The sequence below is a fragment of the Macrotis lagotis genome, chromosome 3 (genome assembly GCF_037893015.1).
Source record: "Macrotis lagotis isolate mMagLag1 chromosome 3, bilby.v1.9.chrom.fasta, whole genome shotgun sequence".
Taxonomy (NCBI): domain Eukaryota; kingdom Metazoa; phylum Chordata; class Mammalia; order Peramelemorphia; family Peramelidae; genus Macrotis; species Macrotis lagotis.
This window is the reverse complement of record NC_133660.1, coordinates 191,525,773-191,547,701: the sequence shown is the minus strand read 5'-3', so window position 1 is coordinate 191,547,701 and position 21,929 is coordinate 191,525,773. Positions and strand designations below refer to the sequence as shown.

The 21,929-nt window shown below is 34.2% G+C and overlaps 2 pseudogenes; both read right to left on the bottom strand.

The window, feature by feature from the left end:
- Window positions 1-295: 295 nt before the first annotated feature.
- LOC141519286 (retinol dehydrogenase 10 pseudogene) lies at window positions 296-1,062 on the bottom strand (annotated as a pseudogene).
- A 2,404-nt stretch (window positions 1,063-3,466) lies between these two features.
- LOC141519284 (TATA-binding protein-associated factor 2N pseudogene) lies at window positions 3,467-4,798 on the bottom strand (annotated as a pseudogene).
- Window positions 4,799-21,929: the final 17,131 nt, after the last annotated feature.

Below are 21,929 nucleotides of genomic sequence, written 5' to 3'. Positions count from 1 at the left end.
AATGATAGTCTGAAGAAAGGAAACAGTGCATTTCTATAAAAAAATTTACTGGTTTAGTGTCCTAACTAAAGGACACTGTTGGCAGCTAATTAAGTTCATTTTTGTCTATCACATTTTCCAAGTACTCTAGTCAGTTAATTTACAATCTATAAAAAAAAAAACAGAGATTGATTTGCAAAAGTTCAAGCAGGCTTAGGATCCAGAAAATGCTGATTCAGGGTGGATGCTGACATGCATCACCTTGAAACATTTTAATTGTCTTCAGGTTCAAATAACAATCTGGAGTGAAAAATTCTTAAATTCCATTTTTAGCTTCATTATTGTTTGTAGCTTGTTTTCTTTGCGCAATGAAAGGGTACATACACTCGTCTGCTCCTAGGAGCCGATACATGCAGACGACTGCTTCAAAAGGTAGGATGCTCTTCATGAAAGTTACAATGTAAATGAGGCGAGGAGTGCAGATCTTGAGCTGGTCCTTGGGTATGGCCTTCATGGCCTGTTTCACACAATAATCTGGTTTTAAAGGTGGCAGAAATGGCTCAATTTCTTTCCTGATTCTGCAGCCTCTAAACATGCCAGTATCTACAAGGTAAGGACAAACTAATGTTGTTTTAATTCCATCCTTTTCAGCAGCCTTAATTCATGGCTCAAGGATTCATGAAAACCCACAACTTCAAATTTGCTGGCACAATAATCCTCAACTCCAGCAGTACTGAACGATCCTAGGGAACTTGCAACCGTCACAATGTGACCGTGATTAATCTCCAGCACTGTAGGAAGAAAAGCTTTAGTGGTCCAGAAATGTGCATGGCAATTGACCATCATGGTTCTTTCAATAAGCTCATCAGGGCATTCCAAGAGATGATGCCCAGAGACCACACCAGCATTATTAACCAGGACTGAGACCTCTCCAACTTCCTTCTGGACTCTTTTGGCTGTTAGGTAGACGTTCTCTCTTTTTCCCACATCACAGGTGTAAGTAAAGACCTGTGAGTTGCAGGGAGGTAGAACTTCTTCCTCAACATTTCCAGCAATCCGGGATCTGCCTACAGTCCCTAGCATGCTGCACTGCCTGCCTAGAAAGGGTCACCGGGACGTGTAGTTACTATCCGAGAAACTGGGCAGCGAGAAGGAAGGGGAGCTATAATCACTTTTTATAAAATTTCTCTTATATATTTCTTTCCCTTATTCCTAATTTCTCATACCAAAAATGACTAATATGTAAACATGTTAAACAGAAATGTGTCTGTATAATATTCCCCTGTCACTGAGGGGAGGAGAGTGGAAAGGGAGTGTGGAAGGAAATTATGTAACTTAAAAATACACATATGCATATGGTTGAAAGTTGAAAAACTTTCATAACATGTATTTGGAAAAATAAAACACCAATTAAAAATATTTCTCCCAACCCTCTGCCTTATATTTACCTGTTTCCTTAGTTTCCTACAAAGTTCAACTTGGAAATCATCAGTAAAATGTAGTTTTCCTCTCTTTATTTCTTTTACATGAGTGGTACTTCTGTTCTTATTTCATCTGAAATCATAATTACTCTCCTTGCTTTTATTTTTGCTGACTGTTTAACTGAGTTAAAATAGATTTTGTTCCAGTCCTTTTTATAACTGCCTAAATTTTTATGTTTCAAAGATGTTTCTTATAAGCAACTTATAGTTGGATTTTCTATTTTAGTACATTCTTCCATCCTCTTCTATGTTATGAATGAAATCATCCCTTTTACATTTCTAGTTACAATATTTTCTTCCATTCTTTTATACTCTTTTGTTCTCTCTCCTTATTTATTTTATTTTTTCAACAAAAATAATAATTAAAGAACCACACCAGCAGCCTTTATTGAAGAATTATCAAATACTTTTGATTTTGGCAATATTTTACAACGTATTCAGCTTTTGATTGGTCAAAGTCTGGGAAGAACTTTAGAAATGAAAAAGGAGAAATTTAAAAGAATATTTCTTTTTTTAATTTTGGGGAATATTGGCTCTCAATTTCACCTTTAATAGGATCATAAACTAGATAGAGAGTTCCTATATAAACCAAAATATTTATAGAAGCACTTTTTGTTGTAACAAAGAACTGGTAACAAAGCAGATGTGCAATTATTTAGCAAAAGCTGAACAAGTATATGAATGTAATGGAACATGATTACAAATCTATCTAGAGTGAAGAAACATGCATCACCAGATAACATATAAAACGGATCATGGAAGATAAAATGGATAATTTTTAGAGTAATTTGATAACAGTATAGAGTTCCAGGCCTGCAGGCAGAAGACCTGAGTTCAAATGTGACCTCACACAACTGCCAATTTGTGATCCTTTCTTTTTTTTTTTTAACAATTTATTTGTTTTCCAATTATATACAATAGTAGTATGTTCCCATCATTTTTTGCAAGGCTCTGAATTCTGCAATTTTTCCCCTCTCCTCCCTTCCCTCCCTCCCCGAAGGCTGTTTGACAGTCTCTGCATTGTTTCCATGCCATACGTTGATGTAAGTTGAATGTTATAAGAATAAACATAATCCCCCACCCCCCAGAAGGTGAGAAACCTCAAGAATATATAGAGAGAAATAGAAATTGTACTTCAGTCTGTGTTCAGATTTCAATGGCTCTGTCTCTGGGGTGGGTTGCTTTCTTTATCATAAGTCCACCAGAGAAGTTGCTTCAATATTTTTTCCCTCAGTTGCTATTACTAGCTGTAACTCCACTCTATTTCTCCCCATTCTCATTTATTCTATTCTCTCTCTCTCTCTCTCTCTCTCTCTCTCTCTCTCTCTCTCTCTCTCTCTCTCTCTCCCTTCATCCTGACCCTATCCAAAAGTGTGTTGAATCTGAGTACACTCTCCCTTGATCTTCCCCTCTCTTCTGTCACCTATTCCCCCCCTTCCCTCCCCCATCCCCCCCATCCCATCCCTTTCCTCCCATCCTTCTCCAGGGCAAGATAGATTTCCTCATCCTATTAAGTGTTTATGTCATTTCCTCCCTGAGCCATTTCTGATGAGAATGAAGGCTCACTCATTCCCCTTTGCCTTCCCCCCTCCACTCCATTGGAAAAGCTTTTTCTTGACTCATGTGACATCTCTCAGCTTCTTCTTCATCTCCTTTTCCTTCCTCCCAGTACTTTCATAAAAGGATATTTCTAAAAGAAAAACAGCTGTATCCCTCCAACCCAAATCAAAATACAGCTGTCACTTAATTCTACTACTAGAAAAGATGCCACAAGGAAAGCAGCAAGCAGAACTCTGGCACTTCACTATCAACTATGTCAAAGGCAAAGAAACAATCAAGATGGTCTCAGTATTGTCAGTTATGCATTTTTGTCACTATAACCACCTCTATAGTTTCTACTATAACCCACCATCACAGTCGCACACATAGCTGCTACATTAGTCTTCACCATAGCCATCTCTTTATTCAGCTCTATAATCAATGCCATCACCACTTCTGTCACCTTCCTAATCATTGCCTCCATCACCATTTCAGTCACCCACATAGACACCACTTAGGACACCACCATAGCTGCCACCACCAGTCCACTCAATACTACTGCTACTGCCACCACTTGAAACTCCTCTATAACCACCTTCTACTAAATCTGTTCCTCTGCCACCCTGCCCTCTGTTGTTTTCTCATCACCATAATCTCTCCCTCAGAAATCTCTTTCTGAAAAAGGAGAGTTTTCTGGTCTAGGTTCATTATATTAATTATAGAAATTACTCTGGATAAAGTTAATATTTCCACAAGATGAATTAAGACCATGGTAAAGACTTTTGGGATCTTCACCTACACCCTGAAAGTCTTCATATCCTCTGTATCCTTTATGTGAATCTCTACATCCACCTACTCTCAGGAACTTGGATCTTGTAGTGTGGTAGAAGACAGTTTGATGAAATTGCTATAGCGTTCTTTAGCATTAAACCAATCAGTTACAGCTTTAGCTGAAGAAAGGTCATCAATTGGCACTGTTGCTTCTCCTTTTGGCTAACCTTTGTCCTTGTTTGTATAAAGATGTGCCATTATTTTGGCCGTCTCCTTATTTGTCTTAATAATTTCTGTTTTCTTAAAGAAGTTCTCAACTTGTTCAGTTGATACTCCTTCTCCAAGTTCTTGAACAAAGATTATGGTGTTGTCTGTATTATAAGACTCTGAATCAGCATCTGTTTTCTGTGAAGAATCCGTATGACCACCAAAATTTATTAAGTCACTGTGGTCACCAACTATTGATCTTGTCACAGGACTTCTATCTTTGTCATATCTCCCATGTCCTCCAACTCCTTCTTGTTACCTATCATATCTTCTATTAGCTTCTCCTTACCTACTCATATCATGATGATCATCTTGTGTATCTTTCCCATTGAGAATGAAAGGACAGCTGGTTTTGATTATATGAGGCTTGCTGCTGATTGTGATTTAACTGTTCACCATATGAACCTTGGCATTGGCCTGATTGTACATTATATTCTTGCTGACTAGATTATGTATGATGAAAAAGGCACTCTTCCATCTTGGCATCTTGATGAATTTATGTTTTGCCATCATTGGTTATCATACATTTTCTGGCCATGTGAACTCTGCTCTGGATTTTCTTAACTGCTATAGGACTGTGAATAATCTGATTTACTCTTTCCATAACTTGAAACTTCCTTCTGTCCATAAGAGCAATCAATTGTTTGTCCATGGTCAACGTAACCTGGTGATGCTTATCTATAGCTCTGGTTGCTTTGATTGCAATAGGAACAGCTTTGCTGATTGCCCCCACACAAATTGTAACTTCCAGAATCCAGCATCACTAATAGACATGATGCAGAGATTGCAGAGACACTGGGGACAACAAGAAAGAGCAAAAGAGCCAGGTAGAGTAGCAGCTAGAGTCAGACGCTTTACTTATTTTAAATTACCCATTTAAATTCTTTTTCTTAACTATCTACTATCCAACTCTAAGACTTATTTTTCTTGTAATTAATCTTTCTCTGAAACTATCCTCTTTCTATAGTTCCATTTCCTCTCTTCTTATTCCTAACTCTCTCTTCTGGCATTTTCTTAGCTAAGATGCTGGAGAGGTTTGCTATTTTCTTCTCCAGTGGAATAAATTAGAGCTTAAGTGATTTGCACAGGTTCACACAGCTACTGAAAGTCTGACATTTTGTTTTTGAACTCAGGTCTTCCGTACTCTGATCCCAGAATCACCTAACTTCCTTAATTCTTAGCTGTATCTCTATTGAACTGAATGCATTTCTATCCCAAAATCTGGCACATGCATGTGGGCATATAAATGAATGTTCTCTCTTTTATGATAACCTTGATGAAAGTATAGTTCTAGTAATATTTCGTACTGGTCCCATTTCTCCAATATTTGCCCCCCTTCTTTTTTTACAATCTGATTCTTTCTTGATTCCTCAGTTTTTTCACACATATCCCATTACTGCATTCTTCTTGCTCCCACTTTCTTTTTTTATTACAGCATCTTTAAGATATTAAAAGGCTTTTTAAAGGTCTTCATAAACAATGATCTCTAACATCTTTTCTGATTGTAAAATCATTTTAATATCAATAATTTCTATTACAATATAAACAGTACATTTTTAGGAAATACCTTCTGATTATTCAGTTATAGCTATTTTTTTTCTCCTTTCCCCCAATGTTTTCATATATGTTTCACTTCCTTATATTCTTGCTATTCTACTAATGAGGTATCTTTCATGAACCCAAGAACAAGAGATTCTGATACCTGTTGTAGAATCCTCTTCATTTGGAAAGTATGTATACATTTCCAGCTCTATCTGATAAATTTACTAGTGAGAGGCAAGATGTGGTAGAAAATTCTAGAATTTGAATGAGGAATATTGGGATCATGACCTTTACTATATGCTATATTACCACAGGTAAATCTCTGAACATCTCAGAGCTTTTTAATTACCTAATCAGTAAAATGGGGATAATAATATCCCTTTTATTTCTTTTGAGGCTCAAAGTAAATTGTTTTAGTCAATTTGGTCAAAGGACTTTGTAGGCTTAAAGAGATTTGGCAAATATAAGTGATTATTGATACAAGACTGCTAAAATTTTTAGTGCACAATCTATTAAAGTTACTACATATAAATTTGAAACAGTGTAGAATAATGTAACACTCATTTGACATCAGAAGACTAATGGTATATAATACTGTAGAATTTAGGTTCAAATCTTTGTTCTGTCACTAAATGATCTTTGCCAAGACTCAGTTTCCTCACTTTTCATATTGAAATAGGTACACTTGATCCATTGCCTCACAAGATTTTTATGATAATAACCTGAGAAATGCATGTAGAACACAAAAATATTATATTCAAATCAAAGAAACATTAAAGACTGAATTTAAAGATGCATTTCAATCTGAATTGTTTGAAGGAATTTCCTTCCCAGCAATATCCTATTTTGAAGAAATCATGGGTGCAGACCCAAAATATTCAGGTCATCAAACTTCTCCAGAATTACTGAATTATCAACAAGAAAGAAAAGTTAAAGATTTAAGTAAGCTCTAGCTTGATCTCTTTGCCTTTTATCTTTGTATTCAGGGTATAGAGGTAAAGATAATCACTATGCTGTTCAGAAGATTTCAACTCAATTAAAAGATAAAGTGAAAAAGTAAGTCTTGTAGAATTTGCTGGTTTGGGGAAAAGCAGAGACTTTATAAATGACTCTTGACTTATATTCCATCCAACTGAAAAAAATTCTTTATTCACTTTTGTACTCCTAAACTATTAATCTTCTAGATTTCATTAAATCAAGTTTTTATTCATTTTTCATTCCAGAAAAGAGATTCCATATAAAGCTGATAAAAATTTAATTGAAATATTCAAACTCTATTATTTCAAGAATTGGGGGTGGATCTCTAATATTTACACTTTGGGGAATTCTTTGTAGTTTACTCCTAGAGGACAAATTTACATGTAACATTAACTCATTTCTTTTCACTGTGACTCTATCCTAAATGGAATGTGAAGATCAGCTAGACTTAGATTGCAAACTATGCACTACTAGGTGGACTGGATAAAGCTCTTTTACTTATATTCATTATTACCACATTTAGGTATGTGATACAAAAAATGTTACTCAATGAACTGAAACAAAACCATTCCATTAGCTCTAATAAGTAGCCTTTAGAAATGTAACTGGAGGTAATTCTTTGAAAGATTGAGTAAGGACATAATTCAGTGGATCATGTGGTCACAAGAAGTAGTTGTTTAGTGTTCTAGTTTCACTGAAAATATGACTTACATGGAATAGCAATAGTAACACTATCACTTCAGGACCGAAAAATTCTGTGATCATTCATTCATAATAACCAGTTATTATACATCTACATAGTATACAACATGATTCTGGGGAAAAAATTGTGAGACTAATTAAATGACTTTTCCTCTCTGAGTTAACATGAAGGAATGCAGCATATTCACTAATGAGAAATTCTGTCCAATCACTCCAATGAAGATGTGATATAAGAAAGTGAGTATTTTTATATAAAGTCCGTAGAAGGAATGGTGAGAAAACTAAATGTGTTGATCAGGGGGTATAGGAGGTAAAAGGGCAGTATAACTGAAGCTATCTAATAGTTTCTTTTGGTATGCAAAAATACCCCATCAGATTTATAAGTGCTTTTAGGAAATGTAAGCAGTTATCCTTTGGAATCCTGACACAGATGTATGATAAAGACTCCTGTTTTCGGCTGCTCATAGAACAAAGAAAAGCAGATTGTGGGAATTGTGAAAGGAGAGTTTTCATGGTGAAGAAGCAAATTTAGCATGCTAAATATTAAATTTTTCAAGACTGCTTGTTTAGCATTATTCAATTCTGTTTGGAGAGATTCCATTATTCGAGTAATTCCTTGAAGGTATTGGGTTATGAGGGAAATCATCTTCTACATCCATGCATTTAGTATTTGAAATTCTTATAGCACCTCTCCCTCCAAGGAATCCAAAGTGTTTGATAAATATCATCCTATTGATCTGTCAACACGACTGGAGAAATTTGCAAGAACTTTTATTTTCTCTTTTGACAATAAGGGGAACTTGGGAGTGGGAGACCCAAAATCTTTGAAAGACTAGTTTAAAATATTCCTTCAGTGCCAAAGTTGTGAAGTAAATATGATTCTCTTAATATACCTCCTTCTCCTCTTCCAAAATGGTCTTTCCCTCAGTTATACTTTTTCTTCTTAATTAGAAATTTTGAATGAAGTGACCTCTTGTCACTATGGTCTTTCACCTTAGAACGTATATCTGAAATATTTCTTGATTTTGAGTCTGTGAAATGAATAATCCCTTTCTTTTTTGTCATCTAATATTCTTCTGAGATTACCTGACCCAATCTTTTCATCTTCTCATAGATCAAAAACCAAAAAGCCATTTAATCTAATAATATCCTATTGTGGTACCATGTCTGTTACTATTGACTGAATGATCACTATTCTTTTTAAGGTACCTCATTGTGATGTTCTTCCTATATTTTTGGATACTTGTTTCTCACTTAGCCATGGAAATAAGCCATCATAACTTGCGTCAGCTAATAAAAATTTTGGTAGTGCACAATCAGTCACAATTTTCTTAGTATTGTTTCAGTCATGGTATACAGCAACTTTCTTGTGACTTCACTACTGGATAGGGTCACTAAGTATAGTCAAAGGAGGGCAGATGATTGAAATCCTTTGCCTTTGGTTTAAGCTTCTAATTTGATTCATGGATATACTTCCTTGTCAGGTCCTTACTTCTCAGAATACCCTTGCAGTTGGCATCCCATACTTTGTAGTTACACTATCTTAAATAAGTCCAAATGTTATTCCCAGGGATTTGGGTAGAGTAAAACATGTAGTCTAGTCTCTTACAAATCAATACATTCATATGGCTAAAAAATATTTTTAATAATGGAATGCTAATTAAAATGCTAATTAAACACATAATTCTGCAATATCATAACTAGAATAAAAATATGTAGCTTATATATTTAAAAGAGAAAAAAGTGAAGACAGTAGAATTTCATGATGATCAGAAGTTTTCCTTTACTAAGAATGAAATTTAAGCAGCAAAATTTAGTATTGGAAAAAAAATTCAAAACTGATTAGAATGTGAGCTCTTAGCAGAGCCAAGATGGTAGAATAGATTCAGCAAATTAATTAAATTCTCCCAACATTTGCTCAACCTTGAAATAACATCTCAAATTTAATTTTGAAGTGGCAGAACCAACAAAAGGGTCTATAAGCCTAAGACAACATTGGAGGTTATAAGGAAAAGTCTGTGACACCCTTTTGGGTGTCCAGAATGCACACAGTGGCAACACCAGCAGGGGACCTTAGAGGTGACTGTAATAGCATAGTAGCCTCAAGAAATAGTAAAGAAGAATTGGGCAATGGATCAAAAAGAGATTATAGGGAATCCTGAGTCATCACTAAGTGCAAGATCGGGAGCTCTTTAGCATTACTATTGCCCATATACTGTTCCAGGTGGAGACAAGGGAGCAAGGGCCCTGGTTGCAGGGCAGGGCAGGCGGGGTGGAGGGGAGGAGAACCACTAGTATTTGAATCTACAGAGGAGCAGGGACTGTTTTTGAATAAAAACCAGAGCAGTGATTAGATATCCTTATATCATAACACTTGAAAATACTGAAAACTTGCAAACTCACATAATTAGCTCGGAAAACAAAAAAAAACCCTGAAGCTTGGGACAGTTCCTCCCCACCCCAAGGTGAGCAGAGCCCAAGTTAAAATGAAGTTCACAGTCAGGAAATAAGCTAAGAAAATGAGAGGGACTTGATCATGAAAAGCTACTGGAGTTTCAGGGAGGATAATCATGCAAACTCAGTAAAAGAAAACAATATTGGAAATTGCTATAAATAAAACCTCAAAGACAAATGTAAATTGGAGGCAAATTGAACATGAAACCCTGGAAACATTAAAGAAAGAGATAAATATGGTAGAGAAAATGTAGGGAAATGAAATGAATAACTAAAGAAAATCACAAAAAATAAATTAGCAACTTGATGAAAGAGACACATAAATTAATGAAAAAATTCCCTTTAAAGAGTTCCTTAAAAAGCAGAATTGACAAGATGGAAGTAAAAGTTGCAAAAATCTCACTAAGGAATATAATTCCTTTGAAGTTAGAATTGGATGAGTATGAGCTAATGATTTCATGAAACATCAAGAAACAATAAAATCTGAAATGTCTCATCAGAAAAAAAAAAACAATTTACCTGAAAAACAAGATAGAGGAGGGAAAAAAATTAAACTTACTAGACAATCTGAAATCCAAGGTCAAAGAAGAATCTAGACATACAATTCAAACATTATGAAGGAAAAATTCCCTGATGTCTTAAATCCAGGGGGTAAAAATAGAAATGGAAATAATCCACTAAGAGAACTTCCCATAGTGAAAAGACCTAGGAATATTATAACCAAATTTCAGAGTTCCCCGGTCAAGGAGAAATATTTCTCATACCATGGAGCCACAATTAGAATCATAAAATATTTAAGCACTTCTGACATTTTGGAAGGCAACAAAGCTAGGATTACAAACAAGAATAACCAACCCAATATTCATCAGGGAAAAAACAAACAAACAAACAAGCAACCAGAGCAGAACAGAAACTTCAAACTCAAGACTTAAAAGAAGCATAAAAAGGTAAACATGGAAGAGAAAACATAAGCAACTCAATAAAGTTTAAACTATTTATGTTCCAATTAATATTTCAGCTCATGAAAAAAACCTTCAAAGCAATTATTTCATTCTAAGCAAAAAATGAGCTAATTAAAAGAAAAAATTAGAAAAAACACACATGCTAAAAGACACCACACACACTGAAGTATTAACAAAAAATCTTTATAGCAAGTTAATCCGATAATGATATATTTCTCAAATATATAGGGAATTACATCAAATTATAAAAAAGTCATAGCTCAAGAAAAATGGTCAAAGCATATTAACAAGCAATTTTTTATGAGAAATCAAATTTATCAGTAGCTATACATCACTATTGATTAGAGAAATGCCAATTCAAGAAATCTGAGGGAGTACCTCACATCTATCAGATTGATTAATATCACAGAAAAGGAAAATGATAAATGTTGGAACAGATTTGGGAAAACTGGGACTCTAAGGTATTTTTATTTTTAGTGCAATTGTAAACTGATCCAAGCATTTTAGAGAACATTTTGGATCTATTCCCAAAGGGCTATAAGATTGTGCATACCTGTGATCCAACAATACCACTCCTACGTCTGTATTCCAAAAAGATCATAAAAAAGGACAAAGGACCTACATAAACAAAAAAAATTATAACAGTTCTTTTTGTAGTGCCAAAGTGTTGGAAAGTGATGGAATGTCTATCAATTGGGGAATGGTTGAATAAGTTGTGGCATATGAATAGAATGGAATACTTTTTCTGTAAGACATGATGAGCAGGTGGATTTCAGAAAAACCTGGAAAAATTTACATGAACTAAGGCTGAGTGAAGTGAGCAGAACCATGAGATTATTGTACAGAGTTACAGTGTCATTGTAATGATCATTTTGAAGGACTCAAAGCAAAATAGAAAAAATGCTATTCACCTCTAGACAGAAAACTGTTGTACTCAAGTTCAAATTAAAATGTTTGTGTGTGTGTGTGTGTATGTGTGTGTGTATAACCTTATTTTTCTTTTTATACTCATTTTTTTATGTTTTTGCAAGGCAAATGGGGTTAAGTAGCTTGCCCATTTTTCTTTCTTTTTAAAGACATTACTAATAGGAAAATATGTCTGCATGACTTCACATTCATCATTTTGTTTGTGTCAGGGAAAGACTGGAGAGAAAAAAAGAAAGAATTTAGAACTCCAAATTTGAAAAACAGAATGTTAGCATTAAATAAGTAATAAATTTGAAAAAAATAATATAACATGTCTCCAATATGTTGTCAGAAAATCATATACTGTTGCTTTGCCCTGTGTTGCTGGGAACACTGTGGTGCCTCACTGAAATGGGAAGGACATTTATTCATAAAGTCAAGGACTCCCACAGCATCCAGGTCATCAGCAGAAACTGTTTTCTATTATTTCAGGCCCTGGTGTGATAATGGCTCAGGAAAAGGCAGTGAGAAGGACATTTTTGCACTTCATTCCCTTCACTATAATCATCACAATGTGCATGTCATACCATTATGTAACTGATGTCATGATCTTCTTTGCTCATGAAGAACCACAACTGGACTTGAAGGAAAAAAATAATTTGAGCACTTAAGGGTAGGGACTGTTTTCCTTTTTGCTCATATTTATATTTCCAATGATCAATACATAGAAGTTGCTTAAAATCCTTTGTGGGCTTAGTTTGAAACAATTGGAACTAATTTATGTATAAAGTATTCCATAAGCTTCAAAAGCCAAGTGTAGTCTGAGTATTTCATTAGATTAGGATAGAACTGATATTTTTATTCCTCTAACTTCCAATCTAGCATTCTTTTGACTACTCTATTCTGTTTCTTTCCTTTCAGAGATCCAGAGCATAGACATATTTCATGAAATATACTTTTGGAATGTTCTTTTTAGTTTAGCTAAGTTTCCCCAACTTTTTGCTGTGGTTTTGTTGTTTTGTCTTTAATTTAATATCCTATTGGATTGTACAATCATACACTTTCTAAGTATCAGTTACTTCTCCCCACCCTGTAATTCTTATTATCTTGACAATCTTGATTCATGTTATTCTCTATCACATAACATTCTCTCTCAGAAGCAACTTCTATTTTATCTGGTCATTAAAGTATAAGTTCCCTGAGGACAGTTGCTGTTTCATTTTTGTCATTATATTTTCAATATCCAACAGTGATTTGAACGTATTTGGTAATTTGTATGTATTTATTGAACTGAAATGGTTCTGACACTTCTGTTGCCTGCATTGAGAACTTGTACCCTGAATAATCTTTCCTAATTTTTAGTTTCACAAAAGGTTATTGCAAGAAGAAGATGAGGTAAATGTCCTTAAAGCTGGGTTTTTGCTATAGTTACTGGCATATCTAGTTGCTTTGTCCTAGTCAGGGTTACAGGCTTATCTGAAGATGATACAGGAACTGTTTTGGGGCAGATGAGATATTCATCCTACTGTTTCCCTAATCTATTCATTGATCATGGCAGAATCTAATAGTCCAGTCATTGATAAATGCATTGTGTTTTTCTTCTTATTTTATTGTGTTTAAAGGGAGAAGGTAGCTTTTAACAGTAGAATCCAAAGGAGCATGGAAAGATAGACTGGGGCAAAAAGATTCTGTTACAATAGCAGTTTTGATCCTACAAATTTGGGCAGTAGCTGATATTTCCAACCTGGGACAAAATACTCTCTTTAAAAGCATTCTCACCTATATGCTCCATCCTGAGTGGAATAAGATGAAATAGTTCCAGAGTTGGAGAAGAAGGGAACTTCAGAAAAAGGAGACAACCAGGCATGTCACAAGAGAACTCTGGTTGTGGTAAAAGGTCTTCAGGTCACAGAAAGTAGAAAGAGAATTAGATTTGAAATCAGAGTTTGAACATATCACCTCTTCCTATCTTCCTTTTTATCTCTCATCGATCTGTTTATCTATCTAATTGAAAATTACTGGTTTGATTGAGTGAATATGATCACATCACAAGGAAGACGTAGCAGAGCAGGAGAAAGGGCATAAACTGACAAGAGATTGCATGTATGGAGAAGCAGACGTCAAATGTCTATCATTTGAAAAAAATTTACCCCATTGCTTCCAGCTATTACTGTGTAAAACGAAAGGTAATATCACCTGGAGAATATCTTTTTTTTTTACTTTTGCACCTGCAAAAAGATTCTACATTGAAATTCATTCTTCTTTTGACTGTGCAGTTTCTACCCATTGCTGTGAATTGCCCTTTGAGGCCAAACAGAATAAGTTTAGTCTCTCTCTCTCTCTCTCTCTCTCTCTCTCATCATTTCAGTCTCTTCTTTCCATCCCACCGATTCATCACTGTTTCTTCAGTGAATACTAATATATGATCATCTCTACTTCCCTCACCGGTCTGGTTATCTACTCCTACTTTAATCTGAGGTTTCTATTGCCATCCCTAAAGCATGTTCCTAGGCCTAAAACTATGACTTGAAAGGCAACAGTTAGATTGATTGCTTCTGCTCTCTTCAAACATTTTTCTACCAAAAATAATTAAATAAAAGGAATATTAAAAATTAAAGAGAAAAAGCCACTACCTGAGGGGCATATGTAAGAACTGAGAATTTGCATATGACTCTCAACAAATGATAGCTATTATTACTATTATAATAGCTATTAAAATACCAACTTTGAAGTCAACTGCTTGTTAAGGATAAGAATATTTTAGGGCACTGGACAATTTGTAGGAGTTTGTGTAACTCAGAGAAAAGTAAAGACATGGGACAGTGAAATTCCTTTGTCTCTTGTGCTGTAAGGGCACATCTGCAAGTCTTTCTGACCAGAAATATGGAGATCAGATTCTAAAAGTATCTGAGTTTTCTGATCTCAGCTTGTTTGATGTAAATGATACTATTTGGGGGGGGTATAGGGAGTATTGCTAATTTTATTTAGTTAATAGGAATGAGATCCATTATATCTTATGCAGGCAAAAGTATCTATCAAATATTTTGAAATAATCCTTTTCAGCATTTTCAAAAATATGCAGGCAATTTGCTGGTTTGAGAAATACTTTGAAAAGTAGACTTATCAAGAATAATGATTTTCTGACCTCTTTATTTCTTATCAGTCCTTTCCTGAACTTTAAAATGTATTTTCATTTTATATGAGCTCAGCACTCATCCTAAATCTTAAGGCTCTATACATGAACAGCATGCCTTTCATTATCCATTCTCATTTTTTCAGGTCACATGGATTCAAATTAGAATATGCTGCAGTATTTAGAAATCCTATTGATACTGACAAAAATAGTAATAGGAGAAAGTTGATTTTCCACCTATCATGTTTGAATATAATTCCTTCACAAACTGTTCTTTTTCTAAGGGCAACCAAGGAACATGCGTAAAGATGTGATACATTCTGGAAATGTAAATTGATGTTCAATATTTTCAGCAGAATGTGCAAAATGCCTAATTCTCCTAGAACCCAGGGCAAGGACAGCTCTAAAATATTTGCATAATCCATTACTGGAGAGGGGATCTCTCTGAACCACCAACATTAATAACTCACAGTTAAAGCAATTCCTTTTCAGAATGAATAGTGAATTTTGCATTTCATTTCATTTAATAATAAAATAGAATTTAACCCATAATTCTATGTATGGCTAGATTTTGGGAGACTGAATGAGATCTGACACTCTGTAAGATTCCTCCCCATACCTATAAAAAACAGGAATAATACCATATGACTTTGACTTCAAGTTTTAACTGTGATGGTTTAGTATAGTGCCTGACACATTGTACATGCTTAATAAATGTTTATTGACTGATTGGCAAACCCCTTTAATTGAATTGTTCTTTGATCAAGATAACTATTCATTAAATCCCTTGATCAATGGCATAATTTTTCATCCTCTTTCATGGAAGAAAACATACTTTAAAAATCACAATTCAAATAATTTCCATGTAAATTGAGAAATGTTTCCTTGTTTTAAAAAGATCTTTTTTTAAAAAACAAATCAGATAATGTATTGGTTTTGGCTATAAACCTGAGGTGAATTTTATTAAATTATTGTATCCAAACACATTATAGGAAAAGAGGAATAGGATGGAAATGAAAGACTCATTTGATTTGAGGAATAGTTAAGCAAATGCTGTCTAGCAAAACATAAAGAAATGGATTAGTAATTCAGGTATATAAGGGTCAATATCACAAACAGGTAGACAAAGTATCTCTTTACATAATATAATTTGAAAGTAATTGCACAATCTCTTATCCCAAAACACTCTATTACCAAACATTTATTTAAGATTTGAGGTTCCCAGTTTTAGTTAGCATCAAGTTTTTTTTTAACAAAGATGGGGTGATATCACATCCTATTTTAAAAGGGCACAGAATTTTTAGAGCTAGAACATACTTTAGCATTCTTGTCATTAAATATTCTTGTTTTATAAATGAACGCAAATGTTAATTGAATGTTTTCCATCTACATTTTCACTTGGTCCCTGGGGGAAAGGCAGTTCACAACTATCAAACACTATCCCCTCACTACCACCATAATCATTGTTTACTTATCATTATAGTAAAGGAAAATTATTCCATGTATTAATGTGGCATACTGTCTCAGGCACATGGAAGTTACTACCAAGTTGGATCGAGCAGCTTGTTTTCCTCAGGGCTGGCTTTTTCATCTGTTTTAACTACTTCAATTACCAGTGGTTTATGATATGGACGATTTTTGATGGACCTCTGATGACTCTTCTAAATTCCAAATTCAAAATCCAAAAGGTCATTATATGGTTCATCCTAATTCCAATAGACATTAACTTTAGATAAAGAAAGAATAAGCACAACAAAAATAGAACAAACAGAAGGAACTATAGGTTACAGCCACAAGGACAATTTTGTGGGACTGTGGTTTCTACCATTTCTTCTTCTCTTGGAACACATTAGGGGAAAAATATTTTTTATCTATCTGCATTTTGTATAATCACACTTATTTCTAGATTAACAATTAGTTAAAACCTTTTTTGTAATTGTACAATAAGCTATTAAGAGACAATCATTAAACATAAACATGCTGTAAATCAGAGGGCAGGGCCTCTCTAATACATATCAGCACATTTCTAAAAGCAGAATCATGTCAGGAACTTTGAGTCAAATTGGACATGTTCCCTCTCTGCCTCCCTGGTTAAAAGAAGGAAAAAAAAAAGAAAAAATTCCCTGCCAATATGAATGTACATTTTATTTAGGGAAAACAATAATTACACCATTCAGTAAGTACAGATAATTTGAAGAGGGAAAGAATAAAAATTACTAAGTAGTTTAGGAAATATTTTTAATAAATTTTAACTCTGTTCCTGGAGGGATCCATCTAAGATGGATCACTTAGGAAGACATATGTCTTAGGTATGAGACAAATGTTGTCTGATAAGGAGAGACATGGTAGACGATATTAAATTCATCAGGCCAATTTAGCTGTAACAGAATACTTGAATGGGAGTAATATGGTATGTCTCTAGAGAAATAAAGTTATAAAGGACTAAAGACTAGCTGAGTAGTTTATACCTTTTCCCGGGGTCAGAGAGAGTCATTTAAGATTTCAGAGTAAAGATAATATTGTCAGGTCTGTCTTAGGAAGATTATTTTATAGCCATACGCCAAGGGGAGAAAGAAATTAGAAACTCAGAGACCAACTGGGTGATTATCACAATAGTCTGGAGGAGAGGTGATGAGTTTCTGAATTATGGTAGTATATTTATCCAAGGGGACAGATGTGAAAAATATTCTATAGATAGAATTGATAAAAATTGACAACTGATTAGATATGGGAGTGGATTGAGAGGGAAGAGGTGAGGATGACTGAAATCACAAACAAGGGTGATTGGAAGAATAGTCAACAAAAATCTTCAACAAAAATGGAGAAGTTTAGTGAAAATATGGGTTTATAGGAGACGTTGTTGGGGGTGTTACAGACATACTAATTTAAAGGAAATCATTTTTTTGTGATCATGCTGGTTTTTACTTTGCTTAGATCTCCTTGTTACAATTGACTTACCTAGATGAAACTTTCACAGTCAAGCTCCTGAATTTAATCTCAAAGAAGCAAAATTTAATGCCAGGATAACATAATGTCATTGCAGAACTTATAAAAGATATTGACATAGCTGAAGTGGCAAAAAAACCCCAAAACTTACACCATTCAACATCAGCTTAGGGGAAAGGTCAAGTTTTCTATGCTTCTCAGAAAACTGTTAGGTTTTTTCTCCATTAATAATTTTTGTGGTTGTCAATATTAATTTTATAAGCCCAAGACTTATCTCCCTTAAAATGAAGATTAAAAACCCCTCTAGTTATTTTAACAGTATATTTAAAAAATTAGATTAAAGTATATGTAGTGAACTTTTCTTATACTTTGTAGATGAGACCCTATTTTCATGAAGGCTTTGCCACCAGGGCACCCTGGTAGTTTTTACTATGATGGTAAGGCTTCAGATGTTAACTCAGCAATGAATTATTTATGTCTTCTAAAAATAATTCTGACTAAATATGGGGAGGCTATCACTTCTTTATTTGTTGTCACCTCTGTATCTCTTATTAGAATAATATTTTTAAATATGGAAAGCAAAAAAATACCTCAAATAAAAAAAAACTCATAGGATTTCAAAGAAAGAAAATTATTTTGAAATATTGATTTAAAAAAAAAGTCTATGGACCCCATGTTAACAATCCCTTAATTGGGAATAGAATGAATGAAGAGTAAAATCATGTTCATTATGACATTCTTACTTAAAAAATATAACCAGAAGTAAAAATGAAGTTGGAATTAAATGACAGAATCTCTAACAATCTTCCCTTATAGAGCAAAATAAAGAGGTTGGTGAACTTGACTTTACACAAAGTATGTTTAAAAGTAACAGAATTATAATTTTATTTCATGTAACACTGAGTCAGTTAATAGTACACTGTTTTTTTATAAGAATTTGTAAAATTTTCCAACACCAACAACTCTGTCACGGGTGGATCACATTCTTTATGATAAGTCTGTCAGCCACCCAGAAACACCTACTATTATTACTATTTTATTTTATTTTGGGTCTTTTTCTTTTTTTTTTTTTTGGTCTTTGCAGGGCAGTGGGGTTCGGGTGGCTTGCATGTCACACAGCTGGGTGATTGTTGGGTGTATGGGGCTGGATGTGGGCTCGGGTGCTCATGGCTCCAGGGCTGGTGCTCCGTCCATTGCACCACCTAGCCATACCTACAATTATTACTATCAGTTTTTTAAATTTTATTTTTTTCTCTCCCTTTTACTTTATTGCTCAGGCAAGTCTATATATTTGGGGGGAGGGGGTATTTCATTTACTCTTAAACAATAATATTTTATTAATGTAAAAATATTTGTACAAAATGAGAATAAATATTAAATTAAAAAAAAGAATGTGTAACATGGCCACTAAGAAGATAATATTAATATCATACAAGTTCTATTACAGAGACTAAAAGTAGGGATAGTCTATAGAGAAATTTATAAGAATCTGCAAGTCAACATGTGCATTAAATCAGATTTTTTGTTGTAACAAAATAGTAATATTTTAAAAATATGGCTTACATAGATACCACATATCTTTGAACAGCTGTGAATATTTTCTCTCAAAGAGTTAGTGTTGGACATGATGAACATTTAAAGGTATCAGGAAATAGATAAAATTGATCATATTTTAAAAGATAGGAAATGAAATTTTAGTATTAACTGTCTCCAAACAGTAAGACTACTGACTTATTGGAGTATAGATCAAAATCAATCACAAATGATAAGAAAGAAAAATAAGATGAAAATGAAAGTACAATGATACTACTGAAAAAATGGGAAATGAATAAAATAATAGACATCAGATTCATTTGCATTACTTGTGGAAATTTGACTTGTCACTTGACAAAACAAGGGGATCAAAAGAGTCTAGAAGTCATGATGGCCATTAAACAATTGATAGTTTACCAAACAAAGAGACATAATAGCCAGAGGAAATACTTATTTAGAACCTCACCTCATTTTAATAGCTTATTGAGCATATCAAAAAAATTCTGAGCTATATCATTTCGTAAAATTACAAGAAGTGGTAGAAAGAAAAATACAAGTCTATGGAAACCTTTTGGGAGACCTAATTGACTTAAATCAGCATAATATTATTTAAGGATAATATTGGAGAGACTAAAACACACATTAAAATTGGAAGCATTCTGTCATTATTATAGAACACTATTGTTTCCATCAATGACAGTGGATTACATAATCCCTGATGTATTTCATGAAGAAGTAGAAATAGCACTAAAAAAATGGAAAGCACAGTTACACACACACACAACACACAGACACACAGACACACACACAGACACATGCAATTTGGGGGGAGTTCCTTAGCAATGATATAGGTTTCTGTTTCATAAAATGTCCTCTGTGAAGTCTAAATCAAGGAGGAATCCTGTAATTGAAGTCTTTAATGTTCTCCTAACCATGATAACATTGATTGCATCATATCCTGGAACATTTTAAGGTCTTCTAGATGCAGAGATATAAGGTAGACAACAGACAACAGAGACTGGCTCAAAAGAGCTGATGGTTTTTATATTCAGTGTGAGCATTTACAGCTTGGGAGTCTACAAATGTTACAACTCAAGGCTTGATGTTTTGTTATCTGGACTTAAGAAAGTATTGGAGAAATCTTAATAATACTAACTAAACCTTAAATGTATAATTCAAACTTTTATTTTTCCAGAGAGCTATTCAATTAATACTAACTAATATATTTCTGTATAAATGAAAATCTATAATTATCCAAAAAAATTTGAGTAATCAAATAATGCCTTACTGTTCAGAATCAAGATGGTAGAGTAAAGGGAAATATTCAGCCAAAATCTCCCTATATTCTTCTCAAGATAACTTGAAATAACACATCAAACAAAATTCTAGAATGACAGAGCCAAAAATCGTTAGTGTGAGATATTCTTCCAGCCCAAAACAACGCAGGAGATCAGAAGAAGGGATTTGTAGCATGGGGTAAAGACTGATCTGGAGCCCATATAAGTGGAACATTTATGGGTGATCATGACAAAAACAGCTGCAATTTGGGGCATTATCAAACTAGAAATAGGAAAAGCAACCAGTAACTGGCAACTGCTAATAAAAAGAATGCAAGGGATACCCATGTAAGCATTAGATACAGGAGTGGATGCAATTTAACAAACTCATTGCTCATACCCACTTCTATGGGTATTCAAGGACAATTCAAGGACAAAGAAGAGGTGTTTCAGTCAAGAAGAAGCAATGTTCGAAAGGAATAGTATTACTTCTGATCCCAAGGGAATTAGTTCCCTAAAAAGTGGTATAACTTCAGTTCTAAACAGAGCAGGAGCCCTGAGGACAACATCAGTCCCAAGGGAGCAAGGACTTTGAAGAACAATATTGCAATCCCAAGGAAAAAAAGACCCTTCTGGATAAGAACCAAAGAATAGGCTAGGAGAGTTGGGGTCACATGTCCCCAGATCACATCACTTTGGAAACACTGGACTCCCAGAATGAGTTCAAGACATGAAAGAGAACTAATGAGGAACTCAATAAGGTTAAACTGTTTACATTACTATATAGGAAGATGATATATGTAATTTCTAAAGCTTCATCATTAGGGTAATTAGAAGAATTTTACATGAAAGATGACACAGGAATGAGTATGTTGTGTTGGAATAGAGTAAGAAAAATCATGTACAAGAATGAAGAATGCTTTGAGAGAAAGAGGATCTGAAAGGAAGAAGGGGTAAAATTATCTCACATAAAAAGAGGTATTCAAAGAACTTTTATAATGAAGGGTAAATGGTTATGGTGGGGAAGAGAATGGCAATGCTTGAAACCTATTTTCATTTAAATTGACTTAAAGGAAGAAGAATATCCAAGGTGATAGTGTAATGAAAGTACTTTGCTAAGCTATCCCGCCATTGCCCCCCAAACTGCTTTATAATAATGCCTCAAATGAAATTCTGTAATGGCCGTGTCAGCTAAAGGTCAGGGTGACATTCTTTCAGTCTAAGAGCATATAAAATGTTGAAAAGAGAGATCTGTGACATGGGAAAGGAGACTGACCCAGAGCCCACTTAGATGAAAATCTAGTAGTGGGATTAGGTCATGGCAACAGCAGCAGTAGAAGTTTCTGGACTCTGTAGAACTGAGAAACTTTATTCTCTTCAGAATCAGTGATTAGAGTATAGATCTATATTAATATAATATTGAATAGTTTGCCTGACAGTCAAACAGATATCATTCTGT